The sequence below is a fragment of the Lepisma saccharinum genome, chromosome 1 (assembly GCF_977018435.1).
Source record: "Lepisma saccharinum chromosome 1, izLepSacc3.1, whole genome shotgun sequence".
NCBI lineage: Eukaryota > Metazoa > Arthropoda > Insecta > Zygentoma > Lepismatidae > Lepisma > Lepisma saccharinum.
This window is the reverse complement of record NC_139229.1, coordinates 73,044,961-73,065,523: the sequence shown is the minus strand read 5'-3', so window position 1 is coordinate 73,065,523 and position 20,563 is coordinate 73,044,961.

Sequence of the window (20,563 nt, the reverse complement as noted above, 5' to 3'; positions counted from 1 at the left end):
TATTTTTCTGATTAACTATAGTCGCTTAGTTGTTCTAGCAGGTATAAGTAGTTACTGCTGATGTTGTTAATTTTCTATTCGCACGGGCTATGTATGATGTAGCGTATTTGTGTTGGCTGTCCCTTTTATTCCTATGTTGTTGAGTTTCTCCATAAGCATGTCCTGTTTTACTCTATTCTATGCCTTGTTGCTGCTAGATATCTGAGGTATATTTCTTGTTCAGTATTTGTCAATGACTAGCTATTATTTTTGCTATGGCTGTGGCTATTGATGTCCCTTTCTGAATTCCATGTTGGTTTCTGTTTATCCTTGTTGCTGCTTGTTATCTGAGTTAGGTTGTTTGACTTCAGGACTATCCTTTTTTAACTTTATTGTTGATTGCTGTTTTGTTTATTTCCTTATTTGTTTTTATTTGTTTACTGAATCTATTTGTTTTGTGTCTTGTAATATTATTTACTATAGTAACAAAATTATTTTTAAAAATTGATATTTATCACCATACTTGTATATTTCTTGTTCAGTATTTGTCAAAGTTTAATTTATTTTGTCCGCTATCTTTAGCAAATAACACTATTTTGAAATTTAATATATAAATTCCTGAAAATTTACTGTAATTTTATATCAACTAACATATTTATTTTAACAAAAATAACAAAATTGTACAAAAGTTCAAATAGCAGAAGAATTGTACTCTTAAATTATTAACTTTGAAAGAATAGTATTTTTAAAACATTAACTTTGTAAAAATTGTACTTTTAAAACATTAACTTTGTAAAAATTGTACTTTTAAAACATTAACTTTGTAAAAATTGTACTTTTAAAACATTAACTTTGTAAAAATTGTACTTTTAAAACATTAACTTTGTAAAAATTGTACTTTTAAAACATTCACTTTGAAAAAAATGTACTTTACACCAGAAATAATCAAATATATAGGAAAGAAGGAGAAGTTCTGTTGCTCAGAATAATAAATGTGGGATGGAAGGAAAATAATTTTGTTACTATAGTAAATAATATTACAAGACACAAAACAAATAGATTCAGTAAACAAATAAAAACAAATAAGGAAATAAACAAAACAGCAATCAACAATAAAGTTAAAAAAGGATAGTCCTGAAGTCAAACAACCTAACTCAGATAACAAGCAGCAACAAGGATAAACAGAAACCAACATGGAATTCAGAAAGGGACATCAATAGCCACAGCCATAGCAAAAATAATAGCTAGTCATTGACAAATACTGAACAAGAAATATACCTCAGATATCTAGCAGCAACAAGGCGTAGAATAGAGTAAAGCAGGACATGCTTATGGAGAAACTCAACAACATAGGAATAAAAGGGACAGCCAACACAAATACGCTACATCATACATAGCCCGTGCGAATAGAAAATTAACAACATCAGCAGTAACTACTTATACCTGCTAGAACAACTAAGCGACTATAGTTAATCAGAAAAATACATATTTTCACGAACTAATTTACCTCTACGATAATAATACTGTACTAGCAGAATGCCAAGGCTTCAAAAGATAGCTCCCAGAACAAAGTACAACGTGGAGTATAGGGTCACATGCAAATGATTATTCAAAGGAGCTTCGTAGATCAATAAGACAGTAGCGATTATTCTAAGTACTGCAACTTGACAGAAAATAGGAAACCTACACAAGAACATCAACACAAAAAGGAAAGATACTTACTACCATTACAGCACCCACTCAATATCACAAAAGACCATGCAAAATATTCTACAACAATCTGCTTCATAACATAAAAACTGCTAAGTTCCCTACTGCAACTTGACCGAAAATAGGAAACCTACACGAGAACATCAACACAAGAAGGAAAGATACTTACTTCCGTTACAGCAGGCACTCAATATCACAAAAGACCATGCAAAATATTCTACAACAATCTGCTTCATAACATAAAAAACTGCTAAGTTCCCAAAAAGTATCCAATCAATGAAAGAAAACTGGTTGAAAAGGGAGAACTCTCTACAGTCTCACAGAATTATAGGAAAATAACAGCAAAACTTGGAAGCCTACACACTCAATAATGCTCAATATGCATACACTTCACATGCAATCCCCTGCAAAAGGCACATAGCAGCCTCTCATCTGAACTTGGACACCAAAAACACCACTTTGGGATTACTAATACTCATAAATACTACATTGCCTGCCCTTGTTTGAATAGCGTGGATGCAAACTTCATAGCAAAATATTGAAAAACGTCAGATGTATGTTCGTATAAGTGTGTAAATGTGTGTGTGTGTGTGTGTGTGTGTGTGTGTGTGTGTGTGTGTGTGTGTGTGACGTGCGTGTGTATAAAAGAGAATATATGTGCATTTACCAGAGTGTGGTCTTACATAATTGATAAAAACAGCAATATAGAACCTGATAGAATAGGAAATAGTAAAAAATAAGGTTTTTAACATGCCAAAGTAATTAGTTTAGTTTGTTAATTATAAGAAACATAAGTTAATTACAAGAAATATAAATGAAATGCGCTAAATAAGTACAATTGTTTGGTTTGAAGGTAGTGAATATATCGAATTTGTGCAAAAGTTTGCATTATAACCAGTGAATTAAACAACGTTTGCGTTAGAAAAGCACAAAATAGGATACTTATTAGATTAATAACAAACTTTCTGATGCAGTAAAATATTGACTAGGGCTGAATGATTCAATTACTGTAAAATATTAGTCTCAGATTGAAGTAAATAAAGTGTAAACAATACCCTTTGTTTGTAAAATAGGATTGTTAATTCCTTTGATAGCAGAAATATAAAGTTGTACACATTAATTTGAGAGTTTTAGCAATATTTGTCCTGAAATGGATATAAATGTAACTTGTTAAGCGTGCCAAATACGAAATATTTAAAAAACAGTACAGTATAACCTCAATTTTGAAAGCTAACAGTACTCTAGTGTTTCTACATAGGCGTCTGTAGTGGTAAAATACATCCAGTCCTTAAGATTTTTGGCCATCCATTCATCCTCAGCGTCACGATTAGTCCCAAAAGCAAAAAAAGCGAAATCTTGTGGTTGTTATAATTTCTACTTTTCATGCAATCACATACACTATAGTACTAAGTTTAGTGAATTTTGGCGTCTTCCTGATTGGTCTGTTAAAGTTAGTAATCAATAAAAATATGCGTACATAGAAAAAATCCTGAAATAGTTGGATTCTCAAAAGTATGTACAATCAGTGTTCTTGCTACATTTAGCACCTAATAAAATATAAATTGAAGTCTAGTTAGTGTTGGGCTGTAAAATGTTTTGGTACATGTAGTTACTTGAAATAGCAAATATTGGCTGTGTAACTGGTAAAGCCCTCAAAAAAATCAACTTCGTTTCCTCGTAGTACTCCCTGAAAATGCTTCTTGCACGCTAATAAGGCTCTGGCGTGTGTTCCTATGCCTCCTACTAGCCTCTGTAAAATTCATATTGACCAGTGCTTAACCATTCAACATGCTGTAGAGCCTAAGCTTTAAGCTTCAGTCAGTGGAAATTTAGTTCTCAGGGACATATAGTGATTGTAGAATAAAAAAAGAAGCCTCAAATAATACAGCATAACAGATACAAATAACCCCTGGTGTTAATCAAACACTCAAAAAGTCAAGTAGTACTTGAAACGTACCCCGAATAAAAGACTATAAGGGTAAATAGCATGGTAAGAAAAGTTTGGCAGGTGGACTTAAGAGCCACGTAGTCATCTGCTAACATCGTCTTGTCCTGTGATTTGTCATTATATTGTTAAGTAGTTATATTTAAGGGATGAAAGAAACAATATTAATAAACATTCAGTTATAGTACTCTTGGTAAAGGGGTTTCAGTGCTTAGAGAGATAATAATTTTAGTTACAGTAAAAGTTTGGCCTCTTATAAGTGCAAAAAGTACAAATATTAAACATTTCATACAGTTTATCTAGAAAGCAAAAGCAAAAATACAATAACTGCGCAACATACTTAAAAAATAAGCAAGCCATGATATTCTACTGCCCCATAATAAGACTAAAATATACTCGAAAATACTCTGACATAAGGTTGACGGCTATCTGAGATCGAAATTTTCAAGCTTTCTCTCATGCATAAAGTGGCTCTAGGAATCACTAAGCCTCAATAAAAATGGAAACATGCAGTAAAAGCACTTGGAGAGTTGTGGTGATCACATCATATGAAAAACATGCAAGAACAAGAATATATGGAACCCTACTCATATATTTAGGAAACTTTACCTACCCTAACAGTAAGAAAATACCGAGGAAACTCTAAAATAAACAAACTTTCCTACGAAGCAAACCAAAAATAGCGTAGTGGAAGTCAATAAACCCTAACAACAACAACAAGATTCAACAACTACATCAAAACAAAAACAACAACAATAATAATAATAATACTAATAATAATAATAGTAATAATAAACTTTGTGGGTACAGTTTTACTTAAAAGTACTTCTTCCTTAGTGATTAGAGAAATTTTTTAAATAAAGAACAAAACTCAAAGTTAAGAATTAAAAATATAAGATACAAAAGGCAATAAATAGAAAAAATAATAAAAGAAGTTGAAAAAATTATCTTTGCAAGTCAAAATTGCAATAAACACTTCTGCAAGAATAGATCAAATTGTGATATTAGAGTAAAAAATGGAAATAAACTTTTAAAATAGCAAGTTAAAAGTTGAAAAATGTCTTTGTGAGTCCAAAATTTAATAAAAAATGTTGCCTGAATAGAAGAAATTGTGATATTAGAGTAAAAAAATAAACCTAAATTTCAGCTAAAGTTGAAAAATGTCTTTGTGAGTCTAAATTCCCATGCGAACTCTTGCTTGATTCGTTCAAATAGCGTTTTCTGAGTAAAAATACACAAAAAATGCGAAATATTGTCTCTAACAGTAAAAACATCTGGTCAATTTTACATGAATCCTGATGTTTATAACCCAATAATCAAATGGGCCGTGGTTCGCAACCCAGAAATAAGAGCAAATAGTGGATCGCATCCACTTTAACCTGTAGATACTGGAAGTGAATGTTCCTAGTTCAGCCAAATTCGTTACGCTTTAGGTTAAATAGTCTTTGCAATGTTACAAAAGGCGGCAGAAATACCGCGTAGATTACTTCCACCAAATAAAATTGGAACCTCAAAGAAAATCAATACTCGTGTGTAAAAATTTGGCGACACTTGACTTTCATTCAACTTCGGAAGAAGACCAAGCGATGGGGGCCGTAACAATAGAGAAACTTTTTTCCCCTCACGTGTCCATGAACGCGCGCGGTTTGGGGGTGCCGATGAATGCAACCACATAACAGGTTCTTCCGTAACAGGTTAATATTAATAACATGGATTCTGCTCGCATACTTCGTTTTCATATAGGATACATCGTTCAATTTCTTCGCCTTTAAAGCGAACATGTGTTATAATATCTTCTACCTCCGATCGAACGCGTCGGCACCGGTTGAATACGGGTAAATCCGGATCCTTAATTATACCAAATATAACTCACCACCGACGCCAAAATGGCCGAAAATGTCTTTTGTACAATAATGGAAAAACCATTAATTCCAAGTTCCCTCGTGTGCCTAAAGCACCCGTGACTCATATCCGGCAGAAACGCATTAATAAAATACAACAATAGTGTTAGAATAGTCCGAAAACGAACTCCATAATAGTGTCTTTTGTACCTTAATGGAGAAACCATTAATTCCAAACTCCAACGTCAGTATAAATCATCTGTGACTCATATCCGGCAGAAACGCATATATAATATACAACAAAAGGTTAGCTTAGGTCAAAAACGGAATACATAATAGTGTCTTTTGTGCACTAATGGAAAACCATTAATTTCAAACTCACACGTGTGCATGAGTCATCGATGACTCATCTCCTCCTCCACCCCCGACACGTGGCGCTAGATTAAATAACAATAGCGTCACCCCTCGAAAATGAATTAAAAAACCATTAATGTCAATTAAAGGGTCTATTGTTAGCTCTTAAGTATTTTACCATCTACTCGGCTGTATCTCCGCTACAACCTTGTAAAATGAATGATGCAGCATAAATATACTGAGTTAAATGAATATGAACAAAGAGCACACCAAAGAAGCAAAATCTTAAAACAAACAATTTGGTGGGTGCTACTGGCAACACTGTTATATTTCATCGCATGTTGGGAGGTTTGATTTGCGAAATAATTAGCTTGATTAAATGTTGAAACAGCACCACGGTTTAATTATGACTTAAAATCTCGTCTCAAAGTGATTTGTCATCGTGGCAAGTTCGTTTTGTCTTCTTGTAATTGGAGAGAGACACCTGCTCTCATCAGAAAGTGCAGATGAGCTTCCCCGGATGAACAAGTCTTAGTCACACTTCCGGAGCCAGCACTATTTTCATTTTAAATATTCTGGTCCCGAATCAGGGGCTGATTAAGGACCGGGCGCGTCCCCCTTGATTAGGACCAAAACTTTATTTCTGATTACATAAGCGTGTCTGTCTGTTTGAGTTCATTGCACAGAAAGGCTAATTGGGACTGGTCTTACAGTTTAAAGTGAAATCATAACCACTATCTGTCTCATGAATTTAAACTAAGAGATTCTCGTTTATTCAACAAATCTCGGATCCATCCCACCCAATGTGTTTCAAAATTTGACACCGCTGCTCACCATCGCAATTAACCAAAAGTGGCATAAGCGATACTAATTACCAAATCAAAAGCCTTTTATGATTGGAGCAAGAGCTCTGTTATAGATAAGTAAGTAAAAAAGGTAAAAAAAGTGCTCCCCTGTGCTTAGCACCACGCCATGAAGGCGTATAGGGGGTGTGGGTGTAACGTCCCACACTTTCTTGATCCGGTCATGAGTGGGGGTGATGTGATCAGCATCACGCCCCTGACCGCCTTTACCCCCCAGGGTTTCCCCCAGGTACCCATGTTATTCGACGCTGGGTGGGCACCGGGGCCGCTTCCAACGTTAGAAAAGTTCCCGGATTTGAACCGGCCGGGGATCGAACCCGGGACCTTGAGCATGGTAGTCAGACGCGTTACCGACTGAGCCACCGCGGTAAGTAAGTAAGTAAATAAATGAATTATGCGACCTTTTTGACTTTTTGATGTACAGTTTGTCCCATCTGTCCTCTTGTCGTTTGTACAATTGTGTAGAGCAATGTTCTTTGACGTAGAGTGAAGTATGATGCCAAACTGAAAGTTTTCCTCGTTACTTGAATGCATTGTACACTTTCAGCAGCGGCGACCTACAATAGTCTGTGCTCCACGTACGCAGGAGATTGTATCCTCGAGAACTCCTCCGATTCTCCCTCAAGCCCTCTTGGAAACTCCATCTACGGTAGAGCATTAGAAGATTTCCTGGTCTCTTTAGAAGAGAACTCGAAAGTGCGGTAACGTTTCGTACTGGTATTTATTCTTGCTTGCAAAACTCTCAATTGTAACGAGAAGCGACATTTCTATGGAGATTCACTGTTAGTTTTTCGATAAAATGAGAATGAATGTTGGCGAAGTATAATAATACTCAAAAATCTGATCCGACATGAACTCAACTTAAGAGCCTTTGTGAAAGCCGCTGAGGTGACTAGAAACGACCACAAGCACCTGCGTAACACAAAAAAAAAATACGTCATGGTACTGTTATTAATGGTTTTACAATCAACCTAAATGCTACAAAGGAAATATTCCAGGTACAGAGGGCATTTATTGTCAGAGCCTTATATAAGTATTTTTATTATTTTACGTCTCATTCCTGACACTCTTGGTTAATCGCTGCGTTGAGAATTAGTGATGATTAGATTATATCAGTATGGATAAAAATCATGATTTTTATTTAAAAGAATAGTTTCTGGTGATTTTTTATTTAAATCGGATTTTTAAAAATTTAAGTCAATTTCTTGTTTAAAATAAACGCTTAAAATTGCTTATTTGTTTTTTTTGACACCATACATAGAGATATACTTTTTTTTATAGAAAGGCTTTTTCTAGTAAACGGAGCTGTAAAATACTTGAACGGTTTGATTAAAGCAAATAAAAAAAATATATGTAAACGTAAATTTTTCTGTTTCTGATACTGTAACTATTATGGAAATGTTTGATGAGTGTGCTAATGAAACTATAATAAATTTTAGGAACTTTTCTTTCAATGAAAATAATATATTCTAGATGTACTTTACAATTGTAACTTAAAATATTCTTAAATATTTTTGTAGTCTTTGTAGCTGAATTTTTGAGAATTTTTTAATGGTAGTTTCAAGAATATCAGCTGCCATGTTTATTTACAGTTTAATGATAATACTATTTATGGTTTAACATGATTAGTATTTTGTATACTTTTCTAGACAAAATGTTTGCTATTGTTGCCTATAAAAATTAATGAATTTTAAATCAAGAGAAATGTGTGATCCCTTCGTATTAGCTTCACACTATCAGTACATCTATTTTATTTCCTTTCTTTTCCTTCCTTAGAGCCTAATAAACATCATTAAATGATTACGAGATGTACTTTGACCAAAAGTGATTGGGATATCTACAAAATACTTATGCACATTATTCTATAAATTATTTTTTTTTTTAAAAAAAATCATCTGATTTAAATCTAACATTTAAATCAATCCACCTTCGATTAAAGGAAACTCACAAAGAACCCCCGCATGCCGGGATTGGGGCCCGGTAACTTGGGGTGGCGAGGTAGAAAGTCGACAGGTCTGTCGGTATGCACATCCACCTGCTAATACGTCGTGAAAATCAGTTCCTAAAACATGCTGATAGCACAAAACTTTACCTTCCTAACCAACTTATATGCATTATTTTCACGATTACAAATTTACATGTAATAATGCCTACGTTATTTGGTTAAGAGGCCAAGAGGCTCTTAGCAACGCGACGTGTTGGCGGTTTACCTGACGACGAGCCCAAAAGCCAACCACTTAACACGCTTGGCCACCGAGCTGGCTAGCTATTAATTCTTAACCCTTTTAAAGACTCTCAAAGACTTTGCGTCTGCAGGAAGGAAAATATAAAGATCAAATTTAAAAAAAATAGTTGAAAAATTCATTGGAAACTTGACAGAATCATATACTTTTATCGTATCTCATATCAAGTGCTCTTTTAAGAACAAGACACATGCAAGAAGTTCTCAAACTTCTCCTTCTCTCAAAGATTGTAACACTGCCCCATCTATCGTCATTTTTCTACAAAATGTAGGCCAGTTACTCGCCACTTCTCTGCATCATAAGCAGAGCCTGGGTACTAAGAAATATCATAACAACTAGGGAGACAGTGGGCCTCGTCGATGTCGTCGTGGTAATGTGGTCGTATCAGTGGTTCCCGGGTTCGATACGCGGTGGAGGCACGTGGCACAGTGGTTCGGATCCCACTTTAAAATGTAGGTCCAGTCTCGATTAGCCTATCTTAAAACAAGATGCAATTCAAATTCAAACCAGGCAAAAATCAATAACATTTTTTTATAAAAAAAAATACGATAATAGGCACCAGAAAATGCCTATGTAAGGCATATACTTGTACTACTACGAGTAATGAAATGTCTTAAATTCAAAATGTCTCGCAGAAAATCTAAATCTTGCACATCGTGGGACAACATCCTCCATGACAAGAGAGGCGAGAGCCAATAGACAATCGACCAAGTCTTAAGATATCTGAAATTCAATTCCCAGTCATTCAGAAACTCTATAACTTGATAATACTGGGCACGTTGAACTATCGAGTAGAAGTTTAGGAGGCAAAGGAAGTGGGGTAGTAGACAACATAATCGCTGGGATAAAAAAAAATTACAAGAGAATTAAGCGAGTTTGTAAAGAGTTCATTCAACTGTGGAATTAAATAAGCAATGTAGAGTGGGTTTCTTTCCGTAACATCCCTGGCAGCTATGATTTTGCAGCTTGGAAGCAAGTCGCAACTGTCGAAGTATCCAATCAGAAAGTGAGGCTGCTGACGTCATCTCGACCCAGTACCTATTGGTAACGCCCTTGTTCACGCTTCACTGTTGATAGTTGCGTTAGCTAGACTCGCGTAGTCATGGCATGGCTCAGATTGGGAGGGTGGAAACAAGTAAGGACGAAGAATGTACCGTGGGAAATTTTTGTCTATTGTGTGGGTGAGTTATCGAAGAACATAACAGGGAGAGAAGTGACTGAAGTGGCAAACGACGAAATAATCTAACTAATTTTGTGCGTGACAAGTGTGGGAACAGCGAGCCCACAGGAAAAGCTCCAAGGCATGTGGAAATGCAATACTCGTTTTGTAATGCGCGTTTTCAGTGTGACCCGGACGTGCAGCGCCATGGGAGCTAGTTGCAAAATATTGCTTGAAGTTTATTCTTTAACCAAATGTTTTCATCTCATATATGCTTGGAATGGAATTTGAGATAATTGATGTATTGTTCTTATGATGAACCAAGAACATTTCAGAAGTTCACCACAGATAAACTATGCAACGAATAGTGGTAATTCTGATGCCGATAGAACTATATAACCGCGCGAGTGCATAGCTACAGTGGTTTGCCGCTAGGAGGCAGTAGTAGGAAATATGACACTAAATAAACAAGAGAAGGCGTTTTGTGTGTTGAATCGATGATTTCAAGCAGAATTTCAGTAGGACACCCATTCCCCGCTAATCTTCAAGAACCTTATCGCAGCAACGGCTGAGGCACTGATCGTTTATTATATGCTTATACTAATTACCGTGCGAGAGCAAGTGTGTTTCGAAATAAACGGAAACTGAAGGGTTCTAATATCACCATCACAGAAGATCTCTGCCGCGCACGTCTCGAGCTTCTGAAACTGGCGACGAGCAAATACAATTACAAAAACTGTTGGACCCAAGATGGGAATATCGTGATAAACATTGGAAACGTGAAGCACTTCATCACTTGTAGAAAGCAATTATATGAACTTTGAACGCTTACCGGGAAGATATGAGTGATCTGTAGGGACATTGAATTTTCGCGATGCGCGAAATCGCGAAATGTGAAAGAAAAAGCTGCAATTTTGAACATTCTGCACGTAACTACACCCCCAATGATGAAATATGCATGAGTTTTATTCGCGAAGTAATGCGAAATGTGTGCCTTTCCACGAAATGAACGCTTTTTCGCGGAATAACCGTGAAATATTATCAAATAAAGTAGAAAACACACACGCAAAAACCGACAATCGAAGTTGTGCGCGCAAACTGTCGATTTGTAACGAAACGTTTGCTTAAAGTTTCCAACACTTGCAGCTGAAGAACGTTTAAGCTTCGATCACATCAGGAAGACGCTACAAATTGGGATTTCCCATACACATAATCTCGGTTAGAAAACCTCGTTCCCTCTCAAGCTGCATTTCTTTCTTCTCCCGAATGTCTATTCAACTTTCAGTTTCATTGAACTTGCTAGCTGTAGAAGCGATAAGATTAGTCTGTTCCCGCACATCAAGGGAAACAATCGTGTCATTTGTGTTCAGTACCGTAAAAAGCAGAAAAACATTATTTATATTTGTAACCTTTGTGCATCTGCTGATAAATGTAGAGAGTTTGCAACCCTCCAGAAGTTATTTCTACCGTTATGCCTCTAACAGAACCTACCACCCCCCTTGAAATGAACTCCACTGCTCTAGGGCATGTCCTCCGTCACCCTCTCGCCGAGAACCGGCTGCTCCCTGGGTCTCAAAATAGCAAATGTAAACGTCAGGTCATTATTCCCCAAACTTCAGGAAATATGCATCGAAATTACAGAGAAACAGATTGACATTCTTGTTATAACAGAGACGTGGTTAACTTGCAATATAACGGATAATGCATTGAAAATTCCACGTTATGACTTAATACGCTCTGATCGCCATTACAGCATGGGTGAGGGTGTCTGCATATACGCACGGGAGGGACTAAAACTGCATTGTTGTCTTTCGAAATCGAAGAAGAGAGTGACGTTGAGTACCTTGCAGCTACGGTTGAAATAAAAAAGGAACGTCTCGGCATTTGTGCAGTATGTACAGGTCTAATCGTATTCCATATACACAGTTGTCAATTTTAGAAGATATAACTGGAGATTTCAACATTAATTTCTTACATCCAGACTGTGCTGACGTGGTTTACATTCAAAATTTGTTTAATTAATTTCAATTAACGCAAATAATCAATAAACCGACCAGAATAACCTCGACGACTAAGTCATTAAGTGATCTGACATTTGACAGCAACATGCAAAATGTAACCCAACATGGTGTCGGTGAGCCAGTCAGCGACAGCGATCATAGAATGACGCACGTTGTGCGTGCGTATACCAAACCAGAAAGCGTGAACAGAATTATATTCCACAGAAAATACGGTGAAATTCGTGAAGGATGCAGAAAAAATTAACTGGGGAAAAATATATAACACCGATAACTTAGATATGAAAGTAGAGTATTTCAATGCCAACTTACTTGATCTCTTTGACAAGCACGCGCCAGTCCGTAAAACACGCGTTCGTAACAAACGTATGCCGTGGGTTACATCAAATGTGAAGCTGTTGATGAAACTAAGGGATAATGCGTTTCGTAAATTCAAGCGAACCGGAACTGAATCTGCATGGAAGGAATACAAAGACCTGAGAAATTTCACGACATCCGTTATTCGGCAAGAAAAAAGTGTTACTTTGAGCATAACATCAATAAAACACCAAGACAACCAAAGCATTTATGGAAGCAACTGAAATCTGTAGGAATTGGCTCAAATAAAAATGATCTCCCCTCCTCCTTTGACAATGCGAACGAGATAAATGAACAATTTATTAGTTCAATTGATAGTCTAAATATCGACCAACGTCTGGTATCTCAAGAATGTTTAAAATTTAGTAACCAAAAGTTTAATAACACGCTTCTCGAATTTGCTTTTGAAAAAGTGGATGACTATACTGTAAGAAAATGTTTGTACGAAATCAAGTCTACTGCTATTGGTGCAGATGGAATATCAACTACAATGCTGAAGTTATCGCTACCTTTGACTTTGCCTTTTATCCGAAATTTATCCGAAATCCGTATTTCGCAGGAAATGGAAAGAAGTTTGATAACACCACTCCCTAAGACGACCCGACCAACTAATGTAAACGACCTTCGACCTATTAGTGTTCTGCCTGTGTGTTCAAAACTCCTAGATAAAGTAATCTATAAACAGACATTTAGCTTCGTTGCCCAAAACAATATTCTTCCACCCTCACAGTCAGGATTTCGGCCGGCACGCAGCACAGCTACGGCTTTGCTGAAAGTCACAAATGACGTCCTCCAGGCTATGAATAAGAAATTCCTCACTGCATTAATATTATTGGACCTGTCCAAAGCATTTGATACGGTACAACATAAATTACTGCTCAGTAAAGTAAAATATTAGTTTTTCACAATATACCCTTACCTGGTATTTTTCATATCTAAGTAACCGAAATCAACGTGTAAAACTGTCGCCTACTTTATTATCTAATAATTTATATTTTTCATCTGGGTTCCACAAGAATCTATACTACAGTACGGACGCGATAAGAAGCGGCGTGCAATCAGAACGCAGAACGGCAGAACGTGACCAAATTCTGTCCCCTCGTTGGCTGCCGTGTGGCTGGGGGGTTTCTACGTTGCCACGTTCGCACAAACACACGGACAGGATAGTCAGCTGTTGGCAAGCTCGGGAAAAAAGCGTCACGCGAAATTAAGCACGTACGTATCACTATGCTAATATATGTTATTTCCGTCGTAAAGTGATAAATAGAGCCCGGAAGTTTGGCAAAATGCCTCTTTTTATCTACTGCATATATTGATAAAATTTTTCCGGATATACGTTTTTTATGTTGTTTCGAATGTTTTAGAAGCCTTTTCATTTTGCCTATTTTGCCTATTTGGGACTTCACTGCCTATTTTTAATTATAATGCATTTTTTTGCCTTTTTCAATGAAATTTGACAATTTTTTTTAAAAAAAAATGTGTGTAAATTATTTTTCTCCCAAAACACGTTGTTGGCATTTATTTTTCTTCTGTTTATTATGTGAATAATTTTCGCCTTATTTAAATAATATTGAACTCACGCATTTTTCAACAATGCTGAAGGAGAAAAGTGTGAGAAAAAAGTATTTCATGCTGAGTTAGGATATTGCCTTTCGGTTAACATTTCTTGTGCATGATTGACTGTTGAAGTGGACAGGTTGATTTCGAACACAAAGAAGATATTTCTGAAATTTCCATGTCGAACCCGAAAATTTCAGGAAGTTGCGCCTGAGCTTAGTTTACCTCAGCAACCAGTCTTGACGAGATGGGGAACCTGGATATCAGCAGCTATATATTATGCTAACAACCTTGAAAAAATCTGTGAGGCGATCGATGCTCTTCCAGAAAATGAAGCAGCTTCAATTCGTGAAGTGAAAAAACTCCTGTGCTATTCAAGTTTATTTTTGCACATTATGGTGCATTGCCAGAGACAATTACAATTATAGCATCCATGAAAATCTACGAGGAATCTATGCAGCAGATGATGGAAGTTCCAGGAGAAAAGGGGTCAGCTGTTGCGGAAAAGTGCAAACGGATAGTGAGTGCAAATTATGACTTGAAACAATTGAAAACAATTTGTGATATTCTTAAAGGTGAAAATGCTGTTTCCAAAATGAGTCCAGCTACATTAGCTTGTTTTATGTATGCTCCAATAACTTCTGTCGAAGTAGAAAGATCATTTTCTATTATGAAAAATATTCTCTCTCACAAGACGACTATCAATGAATGTTGAGAACTTAAAAAAAAAAAACACATTGTAGTTATGTGCAATCAAGACGGAGAAAATTGAAATGGTCTTCCCAATGTAGATTTTAATATTTTGCAAGAAATTATAGATAAAAGTAAGCGACTTCCAAATGTGCCTTTTTTCGGATTATTTTGCCTTTTTTCATTTTTAGTGCCTATTTTCCACATTATAAATGCCTTTTTGCCTGCCTATTTTAACGAAAATAAATGCCTGAACTTCCGGGCTCTAGTGATAAATTAACGAATCTAGAAGTTTGAATCTGAAGTTTCTTGTAGGTTGACGTTAACTTCCCGTGTGAATTTTACATTCTGGCAAGCATGAAACATTTTATCTTCCTGCTCTACCAGCAACCGAAAACCTTCACTGAAAGAACCTTTGTTGTGTTTTTATTATGGTAACATTACAAGCATCAGCTACCGGCATCTTTATACTTATGTTGTATCGTATCACAATTACCAACAAAAGAAAATGCGACTTGTGTCATGAACAACACTGTGGCAAATCGTTCTCCTTTGATTTCATGCCGCCTCTCTTTGCCTTCTTTGTCACGTCGCGATTGTTGAAGCTTCAGAACTTACAAATGAAATGTATTTCTTGAAAATTAGGGCAAATTACGTATAAACAAATTACGTACAACTTTGTTTCTTTAACACGTTTTTAAATTATATTTTGAGATACCTACAAAAATTCACCTCTAAAACAGAATTTTACAGAACTGAGTTACTGTATTACAGAGAAGAATTTACCAAGAACAAATCAATTATGTGTGAATTGATTGATTGAGTTGGTGTTTTAATAGGGTGACCAGATATTTGTTGACCAAAAAGAGTAAAGTCTATAGGTTGAGGGTGCGCATGCACAAAACATAAAAAGAAAACTAAAATAAGGGTGGCTATTTGTTATTGCTTCTATTATAGCCCCTATAAAATAGGCCTACACTCTACACATTCAAATTACTTATGGGTCTAATGTAATTAGCTAATTACAAATACTTTCTCACCAATGGAAACAATCATTCATACTTCTGGGATGATTTTGCTTTCTTCAGTATGTATAAATCGTCCTTAATTGTGGTCACGTCCACATTAAATTTCACTTTCATTACTTGTTAGTGTTGACTCCAGGAGTGTACGTCTCTCCTCTAGCCAATAAGTTTTAATGGCACTGAAGAGTTTCTCACAATCAACATTTGTACCTGGCAGAGTAGAGTAAACAAGAATTTTATAAGAGGCACAATCACTTTTGAATTTGACCCAGATTGTACTAAATCTTTATACACTGACCTCGACTTACCCATCATTGTTTCTTTTCTTTCCCCCCCAATCTTCAAGATGTTTTTCAACGGCTTTTGAAATTGCTCAGTAAGTGTCAAAAATATCATTATCATTAAATTCCAATGAATTTGAAATATGTTTTGCTTGTTGATGGAATATGAAAATGACTTGAAATTGTTCATAGGAAATTCTTGAGCCAAGGAGTAAATACCTCAGTTTTTTGACATCTTAAAAAAAAAACAAGTGACCATGTTTCTAAGTATTTTACCACTTCACAATAAAACCTATTTGAAACAGAGTATGCATATTCCTCCTTCAAGCTCCCTTCTTTTACAAGTTTCATAAGTAAACGTTTTGCTGAGTATGGGAAAAAGTCATGTTCTATTCTGTAGGAGTTGAAAATATTAAACAGAAACTTCAATTACTGTTATATCACACCTTTCAAATTTTAAAATAGTATCATTAAACAGGATTGCATGCAGAAAATATAGCCATAGTTCACTTGTATTATCTTGAAAAAAAATTGACCATAGCGATTGGTGCATTTTCTTCACTCAAAAAATAGGCCTTTATCGCTTCATTCTGATGTATAATTAAAGTAGTGGGATAAAAGACCCTCATAATGGCACCCAATAAATTCACAGAACCTTTCCAAATTTTCTGTTCTCGCAGTAAAAATACTAATATGATTGTATATTTTGAAAACCAAGTTCTCAACATCTATGGGTATTATTTTCGCACAAGGTACAGAAATTGCATTATGTACAATATGATCCCTACAACCAATAGGCAAAATCTTTTTTTTCTAATCTGCACTCTAACTCTCTGTGCACATTTTTATTTCCTGATGTTGTCTTGTTTATACTACCAAAATTTAACGGTGCATTATCTGCTACAAATCCAACAACCTTAGTTTCCAAACCATATTGACTTACTGTATCCATCAATACACTTGAAGAGACTATCCAACTTACCTGTCTCAGAAAACGATGAACATTCTGTGTGTGACTTTGATTTTATATGTTGTTCAATATGGTTGGTTGATTTGGTGTTTTAAGTCAACTTTATGCACAGTAAGGCTAATCGGGACTGGACCTAAAGTTTAAAGTGGAATCCGAACCACTTGTGCCTCCACCGGGTATCGAACCCGGGACCCCTTGATTACAAGGCGACGACGCTAGTTGTGCAATATCATATTTACCTTTGTTTTTATGGAAAAGAGTATATTTGGGGATTTTTGCAAATTGAAAAGAGTATAGAGTATATGAACCTCTAAAAGAGTATACTACTCTTAAAAAGAGTATGTCTGGTCACCCTAGTTTTAAAGTCCACTTTATGCACACTACGTCTAATCTGGAATGGACCTACAGTTGGGAGTGGGATCCGAACCACTATGTGCCTCGACATGGTATCAAACCCAGGACTACTTGATTACAAGGTGACAACACTTACCCTACCACTGTGCCATCGGGGAGGCACATTTGAGTGTGTGAAGTGAGATAATTTGGGAGCTATATGACAATACAGGCTCTGGCAATACAGAGTTCAATAAATTACAACGAAACGCTTGGCAATTGCTCGATTTCCTTAACATTCATGATACATTTGGTACATGTGTTATTAATGCTTTGAGCTAGCTACCTGTATGTAAAAACATAAAAAATGAATGAAAGAACAGAAGTAGTAGTTAAAGAATCAGTTGTTTTTGCTTACCGGCTACCATTGCAGTGGCGCTATCCAAAGATCATCTTCATTGTTGGTTGGTAAAGGAACATCTTCATCTCAGCTACTACTCTCACTGTTGTCTTCCCGCCCAAGTGAAATTACAAAATCCTCCATTTGCTGCTCTTCAACTCCCTCCTTTTCCCATGCTTCGGAAATAATCTTCCTCGTGTGTTCTATAGTCGAACGCCACCTATCTGCTGTCACATCCCCGATAGCCTGTTCTGTCAATTGCAAAATTTTTGATGGTGTAAAAGGTGGCAAAGTGTTCCTCTGTGCTACCAGCCCTTTGACCTGTGCCCCAATAAGTTCGATTGCATTTTACACACAATGATAAGGCAAGAGACGGACCACCGTATGTCCCGCTTGTTCTGCAAGCTTGTCTATTCGATATATGGGGAACTGAACTGGGGTTTGTGTAACATAAGGAGCTGCAGTAGTTCAGCCTTCCTCATGTTTCTGTGGGCTCGCGAAAATCCTGAAGTAGGTCAATCCGGCAACAGCACGTCTACCAGAGTGGGTGGTTACACGCCGCTTGCTAGCGCGTCCCTACTGTAGGTCCCTTATTGTTTACGATTTATATTGCAGATCTACCCTCAGTTGTCAAATACTGTAACGTACATTCATATGCAGATGACACCCAACTAACTAAATCATTCAATCCAACAGAAATTGCCATAAGTATTGAATGCATAAGTAATGATTTGGGTGCGATAAAAACATGGTGTGATGCAAATAGCCTTAAAATTAATGCTAATAAGTCATGCTATCATTTATTGGAACTAGAAATGCTTTTGGTTCGGTCAAGCACACTAATACAACAATTAAAATAAATGATGTCATACCTAGAGCTCAAGTAGTTAAATGTCTTGGACTGATATTTGACACTCGTCTATCATGGGATGAGCATATTAGCCGCTAAATCAATAAATCATTTGGAACACTTAGATTCTTGTTTAAATTTAACAAACTATTATCTTCAGAAATCAAGCAGCGATTAGTTGAGACACTTATATATCCATTTCTCGACTATTGTGACATAGTGTACTCTGGTAGAATAAATAAAACTTTACAAGCAAAAATTCAGAAATGCCAAAATGCGTGCATGCGGTTCATATTTTGCATCCCGAGACGTGAACATATTTTACCTTCCATAAATAATAATAATATCCTCAATATGTACCGTAGGCGACTACTGCATACATATTGCCTTATACATAAAATTATTACATCGGGCAAGCCGTCGTATCTGGCAGACATGTTGATCCCTCGCACCAGTATTCACAGCCACCAACAAGAAATAATTTCAAATTTAACCTTCCACTCTGCAACACACAGACATATCAGTCGTCGTTTTCATATTTTGCTGCAAAAATGTGAGTGCCCTACCTAAGACCATGTCGAGCATATCTAAAATAGAATCTTTCCGAAATGAAGTAAAGAATTTTCTTTTGGCAGAGCAGAGATTGTGTTCAAATACTATGATTTAACTTGTATGTTTATGTTATGTATTTTGTCTAAATCTTTTTCTAAAATGTATTTCTTATTCATTTTATTTTATTTTTATGTTGTCTTTTCACAATTTTTGTATCATTTTATTCATACATTTATTACAATTACTTTTGTAACTATATCATACTGTTTATTGTACACTGTATTAATACTGTAATAACGTAAGAAATGTAAATTTAAATGTAATCGATGACACGTGTTAGGTGGCAGAACAGCCTCGGGCTGAACCTCGCCCACGCAAATAAAGAATTTGAATTTGAATTTGAAATCAAAATGTGATATCGGTTATATATCTGCCACATCACCATTCTTTCTTATTCTTCTGTAATAAGTCCAATTCTCTGCCATCGAGAATGTTGATTCTTCATATGTGACATATAAATATCACAGAGAGTACTGCCGGGTGGCTCGCACAACAGATAAAAGCTAAAAATATCAAACCTCTCAAAACGATTGCAGAACACTCACTAAACATTAAATTATCCCATCGCTCCCATTACTTCTCTTGCTACACTGTTGCCATCTGGCGACTGACACTTCCCATCACGAAATTGACGAAATTCCTTCGCCGTCTGCAGCTGGGAGGAAAAACTCGCTAATGGCTGAACGGACAAGCTAATTATTCGCGTTAGTGAGTCTCTCATGGTCCATTAGTAGGATTATGTCTGTCGAAGGTTGACACGGAGAATATGAGGAAGTTCCATATTGATTAGGTATGCTGCGTCCTGTCAGGCAGCTGCAGTAATTTAGAAAAGTGATAAAAGCTTGTCTTCCGCCATTACTGAGAGCCTTCTCAATTTTGATGTAACAATTTTTTTATCTCTATAATTCCCAGTCACTAGGCAAATGAGAGTGGTAAAGTTTGATTTGAGTTTATAAAAAGAAAAACAGATGTCTCTGAAGTAGCATTTGTGTTACTTTGATAATTTCCTATGATTGTTACCATATCTATTATAGGATGCAAGTTGACAGGTGGATGTAGGTTTTACCCCTCACCAGAGAAATACCCCTGTCAATAAGGGAAAATGTTCGCCTTTGCCAAGAAATTATTCTACTCCCCTGTATCAATATAATAACACAAATACTATAACTAAAATTTTTGAATTTAAAAGGTGAATATTTAAAATCTACGATCAGAATCTGCTACAAACCCATTTAACCTTATTATAAAGAAATAGCATACTTGACAAAATTTTAAATGTGCTTTCTTTTGTTGGCTATGGAGAGAGTAATTATTTTATTAATACAGTTAATGCAAACGTCCACAGAAAATTGCTTCATTGCAAGACTTCTTGTTTA